The sequence below is a fragment of the Octodon degus genome, unplaced genomic scaffold (assembly GCF_000260255.1).
Source record: "Octodon degus isolate 3935 unplaced genomic scaffold, OctDeg1.0 scaffold00017, whole genome shotgun sequence".
In the NCBI taxonomy this organism is placed as follows: Eukaryota; Metazoa; Chordata; class Mammalia; order Rodentia; family Octodontidae; genus Octodon; species Octodon degus.
In genome coordinates this window covers 15,751,972-15,764,868 of record NW_004524593.1, presented here as the reverse complement: position 1 = coordinate 15,764,868, position 12,897 = coordinate 15,751,972, and the positions used below count along the sequence as shown (strand labels likewise).

The window sequence follows — 12,897 nt, the reverse complement described above, 5'->3', positions numbered from 1 at the left end:
CTCTCTCTCTCTCTCTCTCTCTCTCTCTCTCTCTCTCTCCCTCTCTCCCCCTCCCTCCCTCCCTCCCTTGACCCTGCCTTCCTCCACATACACATGGTTTGTTTGGGCTTCTGTTGATATTGTGGGTTTTCTGCTCCTTAGATTTCTTACTCTGTGACTGGCATCCTCCAAGCCTTTTAAGAAATGCTGAGGAAGCTGCAGAGATTCTTTACTTCAGCTTTGATGGTTACACAGACTGTGTCCTCCATCTCTCGTCTACCTAGGTGGTCACTGGTGAGCACCAGCGGCTAGAAAAACAGATTCTCCACCCAGAGGGCAACAGGTTTGTGCACTGAAGGAAAAAAAAGGATGCAGTCATCTTAGTGAGAAACCACCACAAGTGCTGCCGCATGCCAGGTGCTATGCAAGGCACAAGGGTGTGAGGCCATGTTAACGCAACCGGCAGAGCCCATGTGGGCCTTGTTTAGCTTGAGTGGAATCTGGCAGTCTTCACAATCCAGCGCTGAACAGTATCAACACTAAGTCTACTGGAAGAAAATGCCAGCTCTTCTGATCACCTGAGATCTGGTCATGTTGACTTTCTCAGTAACCAGACTAAATGAAGTTTGTGGGTATCTTCTCCATAATATGAAGACCAGGAGCTGATTCATTCAAGCGTTTTAAAAGTACGTTCTTTCAAATCTAGTCTGGGCAACATTGGGGCACTAAAGTTTTGAGAAAAATGTCAGGTTCCTGTTGGGCACAGTGGATGAAGTTAGCTTCGTAGGCTTACTATAGGGATTAAATAGAAAGCTGAAAGCCAGCTTCTACTCTCGCTCGGAGTGCTGCTCATGTGTCGTGGGGCAACCTGTGACTATCTCAAAGCAACAGGCTGAGCCCATACAGCAAGACAGCATTGTTTCTCTCCTGGGGATTATGTTTTGGAAAGAAGTAATCAGTAGTTTGCCACAGGTGTCTTCTCCCTCACAACAGTGGAATAAGGGATCTGGGTTTGCTAAGTAAAAGGAGATCTGAGGACAGGAATGTTAGCAGAATTGGTGGTGCTCAGCAATTCTCAGGTCTTATCATTTTTGGCATTGTTTTTGTCCATTCTGTAATATGACTGTGAGGGGCTGGGGGGCAGGCTCGTGATGACACAAGAGATACCTTGACATTTCAGAAACAAAGGTCAGCAGCTGAACTGGTGCAAGAGCAGGCTGGATTCTGGGGCAAATATTGAGTCCCTGCCACCACGCTAGCGTTATGTGACTTCCACTCACATAATGGATGTCTTATAGAGCGCAAAAAGGAGTTGTGGGAGTATTTTGAGTCACACAGCGGGAATGACAGCACTCTTCGCTTCATTATCTGGTTATTTCAAACAAACTGAAATGATACATCCTTCCTATCATTTCATTAATGTGAAGTTTTTGACTCTTACTGTATCAGAATGGGTCCTGTACCTGTGCTGTTAGTCTTTTGTCTTGGTGTGATTTTCTAGATTAAACTTCCTCCCATTTTTCATCCTGGTTTATTTATCTGAAATGCCTAGCCCTACTTTTTGTAGAAATTCATGGTAATTTGACGTTAATTATATTCAACTCTTCATTCTGTTAGCACAAACTTATTGGCATGTTATCTGGTACCTGGAAATATATACATTTATAATTTTTAATGAAACTTGAATTTGCCCAGTCAGATAGTAAACTGAATATCAGGAGCTTCTCTATGTACAATATATATATATATATATGTAATCTATGACATACACACATACTAGCAGTGTGTAATCTATCCCGAGGGCACAATTCTCAATAATTGACCTCTCCTCTTCACTTTTATTTTGCTTTAATAGGTTAAGTAGATGGTTTTGCAGTTGAAAATTTGCAGTTGGTGAACTGGACCAATGCATATGTCTAATGTAAGAAAAATTAAAAACCTCAAATTTATATTCACAAGAATGAAAGTAATCTAGATTGCTGTTCTTCATATCCTCTGGGAAAATTCTTTTCCTAAATTCATGATAACAACATACACACTTGAGCTATGCAAACACTTGTGACAGATTATTTAGGGGGCAAAAATGAATATTTTTCTTGAATTATAGAACTCTTCACCTAAGTTCTGAACTTAAGGCTCCGAAGCCCTCGCCTCTCTGTGCCAGCCTGTGGGAGGCCCTTCAGACCTGTTTTTGTTGGCTGTGAAGGAGTTCCAGGGTCACAGAGGGCTCAGAGAGCCTTTCCTGCAGTGCCCACCCATACTCTCTTCTCTTCCAACTTCGATGAACATGTGATGTGAGTAAAAACTTAAGGTTGTTGTCATCAAAAATTTTGTAGCCCGTGTGTCACCTTACTGCTCTTTCTGCTGTCCTTAAACCATTTTATTTGCAAAGCACGGTGCTGCGACTGCATATTCCATTCAGGAGGGCCTTCCTAATTTGTCCGAGATCAGGGCCGTCATGAAACCTTTTCAATCCTCCAGATACCATGAATTATTTTGACATTCCTGATACTAACACAAAATAAGGTTTTCTTCTCATAATTAGGCATATACTTAAAATGCAAATACTGCTCAAAGCATTAATATAATGATAGGCCCTCACTCACCCAAGCTGATAATGGCTGGTGGCAGATCTCTTTCTGAAAACAGGTTTTGATTAGGACAAAGTCGTAACTGAGTTCTGGAAAATGACAGGTCACTGCCAGGGGGATTTCCACACCCCATAGAGAATCTGAAGTGATTTACGAGTATGCACAGAGAAGACATTAAGCCTTCTATTTACTTCATCTTACATTATGCATTTGAGATGCATAGGTTCTTTCTTACTGACACATAGTAATTCTACATACTTAAAAGAGATCGTGGGACATTTTCATCCATGTACACAGGTAATACGCAAATGAGAGTAGGTGCCCATGTTGCTGGTATGTACAGTAGAGTAATATATATGTAAGTGGCAAACAAAAATACACAGGTTGGATACATTCAAACATTTTTTGGTAGGGGCATGTGATCTACAAGTTCAGAAATCATTACTTCCAGGGTGAATGTGGTGAAGGTCCTCAGGATGCAAAGGGGAGAAATGGTCACAGAACAAGTGTTCTGTTTCTGCTTATTGCTGGCTCCAGCTCTTTGGTCAATAGGGAGCTCACCAACTCCCAGTCTGATGCCAGGACAGTCCCTTTTAAGATGTCAAGAAGTTGCTCAATGTTCAGATGTTGACCAAAGAAAGTAGATGTTGATAGTGCTTTTTTTTATCCACTTTGTTTTCTCAAGTGTCTGATGGAAAAAAAAAGTTTTGAGGGAGTTTACTGTTCGTGCGAGGTGACTGGTTGACTAACGAAGACCAAAGTTTTTTATCTGCAGAACAAATAAAGCCTGGCCAAAGGTAACTGAAGCGAGTGTCTCCCACCTTGTCCCTTTTGCATGTCTAAGGGGGGTGTTTGTGCTGTTGTTGCACAAGAGAGGATCCAGTCTATGTATGTCAAGTGGAGAGGGGGTGCATTTCAGAGTATTACTGCTAAAAATGGTCACTGGCCTTTCTTCTTCGCTCCACACGCAACTGATTGTGGGACTTAGATAAAAATCAGTTAAAATTTGAAAACTTTGTTGATGAGCTATTGCTAAATGGACAACACCTGGGTAGCTGAATTAAAACTTTTTCTCTTTCCTCAAAAGTAGATACAAGTGAGCTCCATGAAATGCTAAGCTAGTTTTTCATGGGCATTGTTGATCTGCGTGCATGCTGATGGTTAATGACTACAGAGACGACGGGATTGTTCTTAGGATTGTTCCATAAGAATTGCTAGAAGAGCAAATCAACATAGAGAGCTCAATTTGTGTCTTAGAAGACAATTTTCTGTATACAAATACTGATGAGAAAATGGGATATGTCTGAGGAAGGCACCCATGACTTGGAAATCCCAGAGACGTGCCTAGTCAGTTCCTGCATTTTGTCTACTGTTTCTGTCAGAACTTAAGGGGCTCCAATTCAAGGAGAAAGAGATTTTCTAAGGTGTAGTCATGGAATATGATAGTGAACAAAGCAGCAGTCAGTTATGGGCAGAAGCTAAGTAAGCTAAACAGGTCAATGAAAGCTGGTCTTTGGACCAGATTGTGGAGAGTTTTATAAGCTTTTTCTAAGGATGCTTATCATCAAAGAATTACTTCTCAAAGAAATATTTAAGAATGGGTTTAGACACTAAGAACAAACTTTCTGCCTATATGTTGACTGAAAGAATTCTGATGGGACATTGTAGATGACTTGGGAAATCTACTGAAAATACTCCTTGCCCATAGGCGTATGTATGGGTATGCCAGTGACAACCGAAACTACCTAAAGTCCGGGTTTTCTGACCAATCCCAACATTTATTACTAAATTGATATAAAATTTTGAAGAAACACTTTTCCATTATGGAAAAGACAAGTTTCAGTTTCTAAGGCTAAGCCCTAAGCTGACCTATGGTTTGGAATTTCACTTGTGACTGATGATTCAAGTGGAAAAACTCATTATAATAAAAACATAGGTTAGTCATTTGGAAGAACTTCTATACAGACTGACATTCTGGCCAAGTTGTTAATAGGGTTGGATTCTGTCAAAGCCCGAGGTAGACAACCATCTCTCTGACTTCATGAATTTTTAGTTTTTGGTGAAAATAATAATAACCTCTGGAGGTTCTATGAAGCCTAGAGCTTGAATCAGGTGCCCAATCATGGCTGAGGACATTGTGTGTGGGAACCACTTGATCTGCCTTTAAAAGGAGCTCCTTTTGGTGGAACATGGGTGACTGTGGGAAGGTGTGGAGGTTGGAAGAGAAGCAGAAAGAGAAGTAATGGAATAGTTTGTGATTCATGATGGGCTTGGACATCAGAAGAACCTTCAGATCAGCCAATCACTAGCATCAGGAAGGGCAGTCCATGTGCGCAGCATTATGAAGGCATTTTGTAAAGAGGATGGCAGTGTGGAAGCAAAGAGAGAGACACAGGAGAGAGACACAGCCTCCGCCTCACACACGCAGTGCACGGCTGGCGGCCGCAGCCTCGCAGGCCTGGTTTTCCAATCTGGCACTCAGCTTGATGAGGCTGTTTATTCAGCTCCAGTATCAGACGTTCCCTTTTCCTGCCTGAAGAAGTCCCCTTTGAAGAGCTGCTCTGCTGGGGAGCAGTTTCCCCTTGGACAGGCTACTCCTGTTTGCAGTCTGAAAGGAAAAGAACTGGAAATGCCACAAGAATGATCGTTAAAGTGATATTCCAGCACCACGTGAGGGGAGGACAGAATAGCTATGAGAGATGTATTTCCTGGTTGAGGTACTTTTTTCCCCCTCTCAAGAGAATTTAGCAGTGAACAAAGGTGTCACATGAGTAGGGTTGGGGTCAGATGTTCATAGGTGCCTCCAGGTCTGTGTGGGGAAGGTCAGGGCTGGGGTGGGGGGTCTGGGGTCAGATGACAGCACAGGGGGCCCCTGCAGGCCCAAAGAGGGCCAGAGATAACAGAGCGAGCCCAGCAGCCCAGCCTGCAGTCTATCTGCAAAGGACTTGGCGAGGCACTTACCGGACGACCATCCTCTACTTTCAAAGCCAAATGATAAATGGAGTGTTCTCTAGAGAATGGGTGGAAGAGGCTCAGAATCCAGTTGGATCATTCAGAGGGGGTGAATTTCACTTTGGTGTTTTGTGTTAATTCTGTAAATATCAAGAATATACTTTCTTTTTCCCTTTTTCCAAAAATGGTGCTCATGTCAGCCGTGTGATGTCGCCAGGGAGGATGCTACTCACCTGAATTCTCCCCTTTGGAAAAGGATGTGGCCAGAGCAAGAGCGCTGGTTTCCCAGCTCATTACTGAAGGGGCAGAATGGTAAGCCAGGCCTCTCGACACTGGGACCAGGTCTCTTTGCTTTGTGTTCTTGGGACCTGTATAAAGTGCCAGTGGGAGTCTCAGGGAAAAAAAGGGAAGGTGACATTTGCTATCTCCTCCCAGGCATGCAGAAAGCCACTGTGACTTTGAAGCCACCGCTTTGCTGTGCCCAGTGCTCTCTCGGGGACTGGCCTTGGGGAGGAGGTTCAAAGGGAAACCTTCAGAGGGTAAGTCGCACATTCTAGTCGCTGCGGCTGCCCATGCCCGGGGCTGGTTTGTTCAGTCCTTACCTAGGCTGCACGAAACAGGAGTCCTCCAGAATGAAAAGCATACTTTGTTCCATTTTGGAGACAAACCCTGTGAGTCAGAGATGCTACTTCCCTGGGGGAGACCTGATTTTCCGGGAGCGGGGACAGGATCCACACTGTCCCCCTGATTCCTTGCAGAGGCCCCTGTGGCTGTCCTCGGCTCTCAGCGCTCAGCCAAGAGGTTGAGGAACAAACCTCCCCATGAAGGGAACAAAGGACCTGAAAGCACATCCTGGAGGGCACGGCCAGACTCCTTTCTGGGGGATATGGAGCCTCTTCTCACGGGGAGACCGGCAGCAATGTCCCTTATAGGTGACTGTTCCGACTTCGGCGCTCAGAGCCTCTATCTTTCTGGAGGTCTGCCATATCTCTCCATGTAGAACTGAAGTTTCTCAGCACTTGAGCCATATCTCATAATCATTTGTATCCTCTACGGCTTCCTAGTGCTTAGAATATCTGACGGATGAGAGAGAATCCATTTCTGGCCATCCTTATCCAGGTGTCTCTCAGCCTGTAGTTGGAATTGGATCGGCTGGGAGACAAGACACACGCACTTTGAAAGAAGTCCCAGGATGACTCTCACGTGCAGCAAAGCCAGAGCATTACTGGTTTATCCTCTCTCCTCCGACTTTGAAAACTCTTTGTGACTTTGGAACATACCATAAGCATAAACTCCATCGCAGGCTTAGGCAGGGTTTTAGGATTTACAAAGCTTTGTTCACGTTTTTGTCTAATTTAATCCTAGTGCAATGGGCTAATTTAAACAGGCATTGGGTGTGGGTGTTTGCCCCATCCTTGTTTAGGGGCAGAGGCAGTAAAGTGCTGGTCTCTGCACACACAGTCCTCTTCCACATCTCCTGGGTCCAGGGGTGGAGTCCCCTCCATCACACCCTCAGCTCCACACATTTGTCAGGTGTAGCTGCTCTTGGGGTGGAGTGACTCTTTGCTGGCTGTCCACAGAGCCGGGGACAGCTGCTGTGGTTTACTCAGTCGTTCCTGATGAAGCCCACAGCAGAATAAGTGGCTAAGGCTACTCACGACATATCCATTTGTGCAAATGTTAGAAATAATCATGAGAACAGCACCTGTACTTGTTACCAAACTGTAAAGCATAACAGGGGAAGTGGTGACATTTGGTTCAAAGGAGGACAGTGCTTGTTTGGTGACCTGTGACTTAGACTGTGTGTTCCAGACTTGTCTTCTTAACTCATTTTACCTAGAACAATGGGAAAAGGGTGGGAAATGGACTGAAACTGGGATTCCCAGCGATGAAAGGCTAGCTCTGTTGGGGCTGCTTGCTTTAGACTTCGCTGAGGTTTGCAGAGACCCAGACAAGACTCTGAGTGAGTAGCTCCAGCACGTGGGATGCTGCACAGGTGAGCAGTTTGCATGCTACATAATTAAGAAGGTCATACTGCCCAGAAGCTCATGTGGTATCCAAGGGAACAGGAAGCTGAGTTCTCAGCGACTCGGTGGTGGTTGCCTGAGTGTTTGAAACATCACTTTCTGGATGGCTGTGTATTCTTTGATGAGTTGGAAAGAACTGACAGCCACCAGAAAGTGAGACTTGTCAATCAGGGAGAAGGTAGGCCTGCACCTACTGCTGGTACCCAGTTCTCTCTCACTTAGCTGAGAAGGGACCCCTTCTTTAATGATGGAGTAACAGATGATTGATATGACTGTACCCTGATTAGAAAAGGTTTCATTTTACTTGTGCATGGTACATGGAATTAGTTAAGGGTTGCACAGGAAAAGAAGTGAAGGACCATTGTTCCCATTAAATTATAATGACAGCCTTCCTAACCAGTGTGTATTTATTATGTAAGAAAAGAAAATGTCTGGTAAAAATCTGTATAGGTTAATAACACCTTCATAATATACTTCTTCTTTTCTATTGACTTGAATAGCCCTCCTACTGACTTTTAATGGATTATTAGAGTTAATTACATCAATTGCAATATAATTGATTCTTAAATACTATGTAGAAACCTCATACAATTATGGAAAAACAAAAGTTATCTAGACATCTCAAATCAAAAAAGATTTGGAATTCCTGCACATTTAATTTCTGATAATCACTAGTCAGTTTGGACACTAAGATTGCATGGTGTCTTGTTTTCTCTTTGCTAGGTTTTGACAGAATTGATAGTTTTACAACATTTAACTCAATATGCACGGAAATATAAGATTAAAGCTGTGAGTGCAAATTTTTTTTTTCTAAAAAAAGATCACTTCATGGCTTAAAAGCTGAAATGTGTTACCTGCCTAACACTGACAGAAACAAACTCAAGGGAAAATCAAAAGTTGATTTGATGTGGAGTTTTAGAAGCCGCTTCTCCACAGGTGCAGATTCCCACGGGTCTTCGGGTTTGTTACCTGAGGACTTTAAAATATAACACAGGGATGAGTCACCCATAGGGGCCAGAGAGCGTCTCCCATTTTATTATCTGGACATGATCTGTGTGTTCTAAGGACACCAGTAGGTGATAGGGACAACATCATTAATTTCTGGTATTTGATGTCATCCAGATCAATAGAAGTCCAGAACAGAGTAGGTGGAAGGCAAGCTTCTCAATTTTAACTGATTTTGGGAATGAGCTTGTGGGTGTTGATAGTTGTAAATGTGCATTGGTTTTTTGGGGGAGGGCCCCCGCTCAGGATGCCTTCAGGGCAGGTCTGGTTTGGCTTGAGGATGAGGGGTTTGAACCACGGCATCCTGAGCCTGACTGCTTTGTTTCAGCTGGCCCTTGAACACCTGAGCTAATGGGCAGGTCCCCAAATGTGCATTTTCTAAGGCATTCTTATGCCTCTCAGGTAAAGATTTCTGGATCATTCTGAAATGGTCAGCTTGCCACTGGCCACTTAGCTTGATGCTTGATTGCTTCCCTACTTAGGCCTCCTTTCTCTTCTGAAAAATGGGCGAGTGGGAGGGCAGGGGCTGGCAGGGAGACTGTATTTCCCGAACTGTGAAACTCTTGACCTTGAACTCTAGAGACGCCTGTCTACGGTAACTCATATCAACATGTGTACACCCGTGTACCTTCCATGCGAATTGGTTTGTCTTCTCTTCCTACCTATGTTAGACGTTTCCAACCACAAGGCCCATGCTGTACACAGCTCTGTATCCCATATCACCTGTTAAACTTTCTTTGCGTGGAATGGGGTACTAATTACTTGACTGAGTGGTCAATCAAAAGGAACTATTGCCATTTGTTTCCTGAAGTTTTGATGGGATATACTAATTATGATGCTTTCCATGTACTGTAATGGCTTTGCTTTCTAAATCATTGTAGAATATATTGTTTTATTTTTGAAGCCCAAATTGAGCTTTAAAATCAGGTAAATTTAAGAAGTAAACATTCACTGTGTTTCTCCACGACCCTAACACAACCCCGTCTGCAGTGAGATTTTTAATAGAACTGAAGCAGCCTCTTCTGAAGCTCATTTGAGAGGGAAAAGCATGAAAATAGTCCTGAAAAGTAAATCAAAAATTTTGCATGAGTGCGGACATAGCCTACTAGTTATCAAAACAATGAATACATCTTAAGTCATTTAATACCAAAGTGTAGTGACAAAACAGTTAGCCATGAGAGATTAGAGTCCCCAGGGAGACGCAGGAGCACAGAGGGATGCCACAGGTGCGGGCACTTCAAATCTGAGGCTGAAGAGTAAATGGCGTAGAGAAAAGCATCTGCATTTTAAACTCATACCACACACAACTAATTTCAGATGGAATAAAGCTCTAAACATAAGGATCAAATCTATACAAGCATTACAAGAAAATATGAATGAATCGCTTAAAATTTTTTTCTTCGGTTAATGGGTCTTTTGAAACGGGATGGGAAATCCAGAGGCCATTACCAAAAACTATCACCTCTCTAAAGCAGTTATCAAAAAGTTAAAAGGGAAGTGACTGATTGGGACAAAATATTTGACTTATATGTGACAGAAAAAAGTGTTGCTACCCACTATCCAAGGAATGACTACAAGTTTATGAGAAAAATATAACTAACTTGCTTGAGAAAATGAGCAAAAGATATAAAATAAGCAATCTTAAAGGCAGATAACTAAGAAGCAATTGAAAAATATGCTCCATGTCATTCATTCACGAAGACATGTAAAATAAAGGAATATAAGTTGTCCTTTTCTACATATCAAGTGGGGAAAAGGATTATGGAACTCGAATAGTGAATGTGTATTTTGTGTAGACCATCAAAAAGAGACACCAACAACATGCTGTCAGACAGAAGACACAAGCTACAGAAGATAGTGCATTATATGATGTCATTTGCATAATGGTTTTAGGGGCAGGACAGATAGTTTAGTGGAATAAGTACCTGCCTGGGAAATGCAGGGACCTGAGTTCAATTCCTGGTACTGCTAAATAAATAACACATTTAAAGAATGTATGCATATAAGATGTATTATAATAATTATATATTCATTATAAATATATGATCTAGGTAGTATCTCTTGGAATAGTACTCCGGTAGGTAGAAGACTACTTCTTTGTTCTTTTGGTTACTTTCAGCTTACAGACATTTTTTTTTTAAATTGTGCTTCATTTAATACTCAAGCTGAATAACTGGTCTTTAGGAAGTGGTTATATGTAGTTCAGGGGATTTGGCTGAATCAATTATAAAAATCTAATGCAGTGTTTTATGGAATCTCAGTCACTTCTGATCAAATTCTTCAGTCAATCTTATTGGGTTGGGTGAGCCACATAAGGTTCTGGGCTTTCACTGGGCATGGATGGCATCTTGCGAGGGTCTGTTCAACCATTAGAATCCCGAGGTTTGCACCGGGGCTGTCACAGAGCTGCCTCCTGACCCACACTTGTCTGTGATACCCACAGGTGCTCCCATGTGCCCCCAACACTCCACGTGTTGATAAATCACAGCATCCAGGCCAGCAGCAGGGTTACACAAGTCAATGTAAACACAGTCTCATGATTAATCTGAACCTGCTTCTAAATGGTTTGTTAGCAAGTAGCTTGCAAGTTCAGATCTTTGCTCACATGGATCTTTAAGGAAAGCTTTCCCCCCATCCCAATGACTTCCTGTTCATGGGAAAATGAGAGGAAATGAACCCCTACCAGGAGGATGGACCCACCCTTTTCCAGTCGTGTGGCTGATTTGTCAGGTGTAATGTTGGCACCTGGTGGCTTGTGTTGGCTTCCTGCCTAACCATGCTGGGGAAATATCTAAATACTTGTAACAGGCGGTAGAAGACTTCAAAGCCATTTGTAAGAGAAAAGGATATTGTCATTAAATAACTTAATGGTGAATACTCCCAATCATTAGTGATGTCAAGATAAAAGGAAAATTTTAAAAACACATTATCTAGAGTTTTCTCTGATGTATCATATGACCTGTTAAAACAAAGAAATGTACAGTAGTTTGTTTAGTAATACTGTGTATTCAAGGATATATTATATGTTTATTTATTGAAGGTTCAGTTTCCTTATTTTTATGAGATTAGCAAAGGTAAAAGTTATTTATGTGAAGATTGTGAATTATTTCCTTAATTCTTCTTGCTCATACTTTCAATAGATATTCTCTCTGCATCCCCTAGTGGAGCTGCTTCACTTGACTCAAAGGGGAGATCTACAGTAATACTGAGTGGATCTGGTAAATTCAAAAGGGCAATATTGGTTTTCACAATTCATTAGGAATTTTGGATGGGCACAGCTGGTTCAGTTCCATACCTCTCAATTTTCAGCAAGAAATAATTACTGCCTTTTGAACAATGATACAGTTAATTGTTCTGCAATTCAAGGTAAATCTGTCATGAATTGGGATTAACCAAACTATAATCAGTGGTCATTAAAGCATAATAAATTTCACCTAACAACGAAATTTATTTTACTTTTTGTAATTAATGTAAGCTATATTGGCTTAGTGTGTTCAAAACTCTCAAAGCACCCTCAGCATTCACGGGCATGAGGAGCAGGACTGACTGATCATGTCATATAATCCTATATATTCATGTTGTCATCACCTGTGAACCTCCATCGGTTGTTTCTATCAAATGATCAACAAGTCTTTATTGACATTATATTGGCCCAATACGGCATCAGAAAGATTTTATCCACTGAATGGATCTTGGCTGAATAACTTCTATTAAAGGGCATATCACTGGATCTGCCCCTCCACAGGCTGATGCCCTCAGAGGGAGTGAAAAAGAGCATTCCATAAGAGTCGCAGCCCAAAGAGTTGATCGCAAAGTGATTCTTGTCTTCCGAGCCTTACAATCTCGCAGTCTACCTGGGTGATGAATGTGGAAACAAAGGAGTGATTAGAAATAATATGTTGTGTGATAGGCACTGTTAGTGGGGGAGAGTTGAGAAACAGAGACTAGCGTGGATGGAAATGACCCTTGAGGAAGAGATTAGCTAGCTGAATGTTAAGCATGAATGGTATTTGGACAGCCACAAAGGGAGCTCGCGGACATGCTGAGTATGTGGGAACCCGGCATGAGTGCAGGGTGAGCAGGGCTTTTGGGGTGCTCCTGAGGACTCCACTGCTGGTCCCAGTTTCTCATGGGCAGATGGCCCAAGGGGCAGCGCTGTAGGAGGTCTGAGGTTCAGTGGAGGAATTTAGCCTCCTGAAGTGTGTGTTGGGGAGAAGATGGGGTGATATAAGGGTAGTAGAGGAAGTTTGTCCTTGCAGTGACGGTGACATCAGGGAGGGGTTGTGCTGGTGGCAGGGAGGCCTGCTGGGGGTTCTTCTGGGAGGCAAGTGATGGTGGAAATG

The 12,897-nt window shown here is 42.6% G+C and overlaps 2 long non-coding RNA genes across 2 annotated transcripts in view; one reads left to right on the top strand and one right to left on the bottom strand.

The window, feature by feature from the left end:
- The window catches only part of LOC111815496, a 6,758-nt gene extending 4,109 nt beyond the window's left edge, over positions 1 to 2,649 (bottom strand). Inside the window, exons 1-2 of the long non-coding RNA XR_002820172.1 lie at positions 2,586 to 2,649; positions 92 to 331 (exon numbers count right to left, since the gene is read on the bottom strand). This is a non-coding gene — a long non-coding RNA (uncharacterized LOC111815496). The remainder of the gene's footprint in view (positions 1 to 91; positions 332 to 2,585) is intronic.
- Positions 242 to 11,784, top strand: LOC111815497. Its single transcript, XR_002820173.1, has 6 exons — positions 242 to 322; positions 2,087 to 2,273; positions 3,256 to 3,367; positions 5,740 to 5,834; positions 5,958 to 6,061; positions 11,695 to 11,784. It is a non-coding gene; the product is annotated as an uncharacterized LOC111815497 (long non-coding RNA).
- The last annotated feature ends 1,113 nt before the right edge of the window (positions 11,785 to 12,897 follow it).